This window comes from Nannobrachium achirus, assembly GCF_963921795.1.
Source record: "Nannobrachium achirus genome assembly, chromosome: 5".
In the NCBI taxonomy this organism is placed as follows: Eukaryota; Metazoa; Chordata; class Actinopteri; order Myctophiformes; family Myctophidae; genus Nannobrachium; species Nannobrachium achirus.
In genome coordinates this window covers 73,842,034-73,849,666 of record NC_137814.1, presented here as the reverse complement: position 1 = coordinate 73,849,666, position 7,633 = coordinate 73,842,034, and positions in this window count along the sequence as shown.

The window sequence follows — 7,633 nt, the reverse complement described above, 5'->3', positions numbered from 1 at the left end:
ATAGCGATCAACAAAACTAGTCATCCACATGTCTTCTGTGGTAAGATCATGTGACGCTGCTCTTTCCTTTAGAACACTTAACGGCAAACTCATTTTAACTATATTGTCCCCCGTTGGTACAAATACAACATTCCTTGAACATTCCTTAAGATGCATATTTGTCAACCTATACACCGACTCTTGAGCAGAAACATCTCTGTTGTGCAGATAAACACTGCCTAGTTGTTTCAATGCATCCTTTGCACTAAGATTTCCATCTTTAGATGCTTCTCGTTGGGCATGCTCTAAGAACAATCCCATCTCCCTTTCCCCCTTTGAAATATAGGTAATAATGTACACTACACATGCATATGCATCAGTAACATACTGGAGGTCCATATTTGCATTCCAAATGTACAACAGTTGCTTGCTATATTGATTTATCCAAACCTCGTTGATCGCCCTTTTCAACACAATATGTGTATTACGACCCAAGCGTTCGTATGCAGTCTCAAAAACTGCTTGAGTTATGCCTAAACTCTCAAACAAATCTTCCACACTATCATAGCAGCTGTTCTCATCTGTAAGAGCTACTTTGATTTTCGTCAGAATTTGTGCTGCATGGTCTTTTTTCATTCGAAAGGAATCTTTCTGATCCTTATTAGCACATGCACATGTTGCACCATCTGTTTTATCTACCTGACACTTGCAAGTTGTTTTGCAATCTTCAGCCCTTTGTTCATGGGATATAAATGTTCTAGCAGATACTGGTCTTGGAAAATTGAAACGGCAAACAGTATTTTTCTTTTTACACGTTTTTGAATGCCGCTTTGAATGCTGCTGAACAGATGTCACAATATCCAATAGTGCCTCATCTTGTGGTAATTCACATGTTACATATTTGTCAATAAATTGAATGACCTCTTCATCTGTATTTATACCAATACGTGGGGCATTGTCAATCCAAAACAAAGCATGACAATGGGGACTTCCCCGTTGTTGGAATTCCACCCTATAGAAGTAGTCGTTTATTTTGCCAATCGGATGCAATGGAGACATAAGTACCTCCCTCAAAAAAAGATGCCACCGGTAATCAAACAATCTTGCTGCAGTGACAGGATTGCGGCGCAACAGCTCACACTTGTCTGCCCACTCCAAATCTTCAACTGTCTGGGTTCTACCTTCTTGTTTTAAAATACAAATAAGAAGATTTTGCCATCTCATATCAGCTGCCGACCAGGAACCAAACCATGTACAAACGCCAAGCTGTCGAACACAAGCTAGCAGGTTACGCTGTGCCGTCTGCCAAAAAGCTGGCGTACCTCTAATGGGCTTAAGAAAGCGATAACCTTCATCAAACTCAAGCAACTTTTTCAAAGACTCTTCATTCTTCAAAAGATCATCGCTTAACCTTTTGCATGTACTGGCATGTCTTCCTTTCCGTAATGCTATGGATACACTTTGTACAACCTGTAAAAGCTCAGACAGGTACTGAGCGTAGAAAATATATTCGACATTGTGCGCAAACCTGCCATCAACATGTAAAATTCTGTTATTGAAATAGCGTGACAATGTTAATGGATTCTGTCTTTTTTCATGGTATGCATTTTTTCCCTGGGGAAAAAGCACTGGAAAGCATTTGGCTTCGTTATCGTGATCAGACAGCATTCTAACAGGATTATTGCCTTCTGCCGGTGCCAAATTCAAAATGTGATCAAAATATTGATCTAGTGCTTCCTGACCAATGTCAACAGGCATAAGACAAGTGTCCTGGAACATCCCGTGTTGTTGCCTATCATGCAACAGCTCTTCTTCATCGGCATCTGTAGCATCATCACTAGGATCATGTTTGTCAACATCGGTAGCACTTTCCACATTATTAGCACTTTCTCCAGCAACCTCACTATCTTGTTCCTGTCTAAATACATTTAGCCACTCTTCATTAAACACTTTATCTCTATAATAAACATTAGTCTCTTTTAAATACTGCAATGCACGCCTTATTTTCATACTGTCAACAAATTTATATTCATAGTGACCTTTATAAGTAAGCTTACGCTTAAACTTCACAGCTACCACAGACCCTTCCATATTTGACCGGGGAAGCAAATTGCTTGTCTCTACAACATTTGCTGGAACACACGTCACCGGTCCATGAGCTCCATTTTGCCCACCTTTCGGTAAAGCCACCATTTTCAGAAAAGGTATATGTAAAGCAATCAAATGTTGTTCTAAGCTATTCAAACAAGCCAATTCTGGAGGAATGGTATCAACTCCCAAGTTGTTTATTGTACTTTCAGGTGGCATTTGACCATTGTTAATCTTATGATTACATGTGTGACAAATCCACAGCTGGCCTCTAGTATCCAGCAACTGACAAGGTGTTTCACAGTCCTCATTACATTTATGTAAATAGTCTTCACGTATGCATTTCTCTGCAATTGAAGCTACTGTCTGACTCTTACTATAATAACCATCTCTTTTACAATGTAAAATCTGATGTCTAAACAACAATCTATGGCAGACACAACATACAAATTCTGGACCATTTTTTACTTTATCTAAAAACCTCTGCATAACAAAATCAAACTGCTTTGCCTTTTCTTTCATTTGTCGCCTCTTCAATGTGTTCATGCCTTTTATTGTCTGCCTGTGTACCTCATTTTCACGGTACTTCTGCTTACTTATTCCTTTAACTTTCACCCTATGCAACACATTGCCATGGTATTTACTTGTACTCATTCCCTTCACTTTCTCTCTGTGCAGCACATTGTCACGGTATTTACTTGTACTCATTCCCTTCACTTTCTCTCTGTGCAGCACATTGTCACAGTATTTACTTGTACTCATTCCCTTCACTTTCTCTCTGTGCAGCACATTGTCACAGTATTTACTTGTACTCATTCCCTTCACTTTCTCTCTGTGCAGCACATTGTCACAGTATTTACTTGTACTGATTCCCTTCACTTTCTCTCTGTGCATCACATTGTCACTGTATTTACTTGTACTCATTCCCTTCACTTTCTCTCTGTGCAGCACATTGTCACGGTATTTACTTATACTCATTCTCTTCTTTTTCTCCCTATGCAACACATTTCTGTAGTAATTATGTTTACCCATTCCCTTCTTTTTCTCCCTATAAAACACATTTCCCTGATATTTTGTTCTCCGCTGGATTTTTTTTTTCCTATTCAAATACTTAGAAATACCATAACTAGTATTCACAGTACTCTGTGTCTGTCCTTTTGAATTCCTTCGACACATGTAATGTGTCTCAGATGAATTACTCAATTTGCACAAATCAAAGCATGCCTGCTTATCAACATGTTGGACACAAACTACTGCCTCAAACTGATTATTGTCACCTTGTTTCAAGTATATTCCTTCATTTGTCAAAGCTGTACCAATGCAACTGTATTTTAGCCATTTTTCATCTTTGTATATATAAACGTCTAATCCAAAAGCATTTGCAGTAGCCTGAACTTCTATGTCTGAGGCTCTATTGCCAACATACCTCATTCTTGACTTGGTAACATACTCTGCCACTGAAACATATGTTTTATCTAAAAGCAGCATGTGTTCTGCAGTGTGACTTTCCATGTACTTTACAACAGCACGTCTAATTTTTACATGACTCTTTTGAGAGCCACAGATCACTTGGGATACTGATCTAAAAAAGCTGTTTTCATCCTCTACGGTTGTATTTGTCTTACACACAGCACCCAAAGGCCCATATTCTGTATGCACTTGCACATCCTGTTTCTCAAATGCAACATTACATGTTCTACACAGTATTATTGCAACTTCAGTGCATATGGGATTAAATGTGAATGTCTCTTCAATCACAACATTCCTATCTGTTGCAGTTGGACACAATGTGTCATTCTGCACATGTTTCACTGTACTATGCTGCTGTTGACAGGTTACATCATTGCCAAGTATCTCTTCAACAACCTTATTCCTAAAATCAGAAGTTGTACACTCCACTGTTTTCATTTTCTTAGGCTCTGAAACCTTTAATGGTCTATCATGTGTACTTTGCCGTTTCAATTTGTATGCATTGGAATAGGCACTGTTCAATTTGCAGAAACCATAACAACTTTGCAGTTGAGGCTGATGAACACAGACAACAGTTTCATAATGGTTACCATTGCAATTTTCCAAATAGATACCCTGTTTTGACAAACACATATTTCTGCAACTATATTCTAGCCAGCGGCCATCAAAGTATGTAAATATATTTACTCCTAAACAATCAGCGGCTGCTTGAATTTCCACTTCAGTTGCCCAACTGCCAACATTTCGCATTTTTGTCTTTTTGATGTACTCTGCCATTGAAGAATATTCACTTCTCAAAATTGTATGATATTCCAAAACATTCTTCTCTAGATGTTTAACAACAGCTAGTCTGATTTTCCTGTGGTTATTTTGTGTGCCACTCACAGCTTGGGACATTGCTCGAAAGAAGCAGTTTCCATCAGCAACTATGTTCTCATTCTTGCATGGAGTTCCCAATCCCAACATACCAATTTCTGTATCTGTAGACATTGGTACATCTACTTCTTTTTCAAACTCCACATGCAACTGTGTACATAAAGCGTGTGCAACTTCTTTACCAATAGGATCAAACTGCAGCTTTTTAGAAGTTGCATCACTGACAAAGACAACATCTGTATTAACTGCAGTAACCTCGTTGTGTTTCATTTTCTTAGATTGAAGTTCAGTTGCCTCTGGAATCTTATGCTTTGTACCCCTCTCATTCTTGGTTGTTTTCAACTGGGTGCATGGAGCTTGTGCACTTTCTTTACAAATAGGATCTACTTGCAGCTTTTTAGAAGTTGCATCACTAACAAAGACAGCATCTGAATTAACTGCAGTAACCTCCTTGTGTTTCATTTTCTTTGATTCCAGTTCAGTTATCTCTGAAAGCTTATGCTTTGTACCCCTCTCTTTCTTGGTACATGCCAGTGATGAATCCAAACCTGATGCAGTGGTTTTAGTAGTATTTAAATAATCTGTACACTTAACTTTTGGACACACAGATGGACACATAGACTTATGGCTGCTTGCATTTGAGTCTGTGTGAATTACACAAACACCAGCTATCTCAAAAGCCCTCTGTCTCCCACCAATTGATGCAGACAAATTGCAAATGTAATCATACAAGTCTTTGAGACAACTAAAATATACAATAATGCTGCAACCATTTCCAGATACCATTCCAGCAACATCCCGGGCATGAGAGTCAACCAGTGCATACTGTCCATTCTGACAAATGATTGCACATGTGCTAGCATTCAATGTGAGAATACATGTGTCATAAATTGCAAACATGTGTTCTAATCCCTCTAGTAGAGAGGTGTATACACCAAGCTGGATAAGGTGTCCATCAGTGACATTTACATGACCACATACATAGTCATCACCATAATCAAACTCAAAGTTCTTTCCATCAATAACTGCCGTCTTAGGCAAATCAGGAACGCACAACAGTTTGGATGCACCACTGATCATGTTGTTCTCTCGCAGATGTGTGTACAAGCTGTCACCTAAATGCAGAACTGTGTCCAAGTCTTGTGTTTGCCATGACCAAACACTGGTAACCGTATGCATTGCCAGGCTTACAAGACATATTGCCATACACTGAAGTCCTGCATATTGAAAGAGATCTGCACCCTGATGAAAGGACCCTCTTACACTCTTTTCAACCAGGACAGAAGTGCAGTTCTCAAGTTCAGGTCTAAATTCACTTAGAACTGCCACTCTGCCAGAAAAAGCTTCTACAACTTTGTGTGTAGCACGAAGACACTCAAAACCATCACTTGGGTGATTTTGACCTGCCTTCACAGAAATGCAACTGATGGCATACCACTGCGCATTTAAAGACTTCTTTAGATTACTGATATGAAGCATCAGGTCATTAAGACATGTGTTGAAAACAGATACTGATGTGCCTATAGTGGATGCCAACCCAAATGCATCTCGTGTGCCACAATCAAATACCACTAAATAATTGTTGTGACATATAATAGCAGTAACTGCACCGTGGAGGTTCAACAGGCACATTCCATCCCTCAACAAATGTTCTTGCAGCTTTTCGTACATTTCAGGCTCCTCTTTAAATGGCCCAAAATCTCTGTACACGGGTTGACCCATTTTTACTTTCCAGTTCCTGCCAAAAACATTGTGCTGTTCAATCAAATTACACAACTTCCCCTGTGTAGCCTCACGTTTCTGGCATTGCTGAAGTAGATACATGGCCAACTTTCTCCCCTCTACACAAATGTCATCGACATCTGCACCTTGCCATGTGCACACAGGAGCAATGACATGTTTGATGAGAGCTACAACACTGCAAGCAATCAACACATTTCCATCAGGAGTCAATGGTGCAAATCTGACATCAGTCCCAGCTACAACACCTTTCTGTACTTTTGAGCAGATGCATGGATTCTGATCCTCATCACGCTGGGCTTTGGTGGATGGACCAGGACAAGACACTGGAACACTTGCTGTTACTTCCACCTTACAGAAAAAAAAGAAATACATAAATGAATAAAATGCACACACAAATACAACAAACCAAGATTGTGTTGTCTACAACTGATGCAATGTCAACTAAATAAAGGCTACCAAATACAAATATTTATGAATAGGCCAAAATATCATTTAATGTGGCTATTTACGCAAACATGAATGCAATTCATCAGGTAACATAAGTCAAAAAAAGAAAGAAAAAAAAGGCAGATCTACAAGCTCACAAGCATGATCTTCTAGATCGGCTATGTCCAGTATGTTTGAAATGGGGCTTAAGTGTTTAATTCATGACACAAGTGGTTAATTTGTGTATGTGTGCATACCGGTACATACATACATACATGCATGCATGCATGCATGCATACATACATGGATGCATACAGATGTGCTGTTTCGAGTCTTAAGGCATATCCTGAAAATGTCCTGCAAATACATTTTTTCCACATGCCTTTCCCCGTTTGGCCTTTATTTATTTATTTTTATTTTATTTTGTATTTTTATTATTTTAATGGAGAATGGAGTTTATTATTACAGAAACCTGCATTAGGTAGTGTATATTTAAATTTCAAATGTCATATAAGATCATATAAATAGCAACAACATTGCTGATCTATAAGCTCAATGGTCTGCCAATCCACTGCCTTCTCAATGGTAGGAAGTGGGAGGTTTTGAATGGGACATCTGTACATGCATTACATGCATGCTGTAATGGTGTGATTCAGGACCCAATTGAAGAGGAGAATTAAGGGGCAAGGGCATTTTTTGTGTGTTCCTTTTAGACTGGGTGTTACTGTACTTCTGCAGTACTACATGTTTTGTTTTGACAGTACTTATGCTATAAGGCCTACAAAACAATCAATCAAAGGCACAGCAGGTCAAATACACAGTGATGTTTCTCCAAAACACAGGGACAGTATGTAATGCAGGAGAATACAGGAAACACTAGGAGACCATAACTAGGACTGAACACCAAAACAGCATCAAAGATCTAGCAGAGATTACAAGGAACTGGGGGGTTTAAATAGACACAAGACTAACTACACACAGGTGAAACTCAAAGACAATCAACACAGTGATTGGCTAGGGAAACTAACAGGACACAGGTGGAGCAAACAAG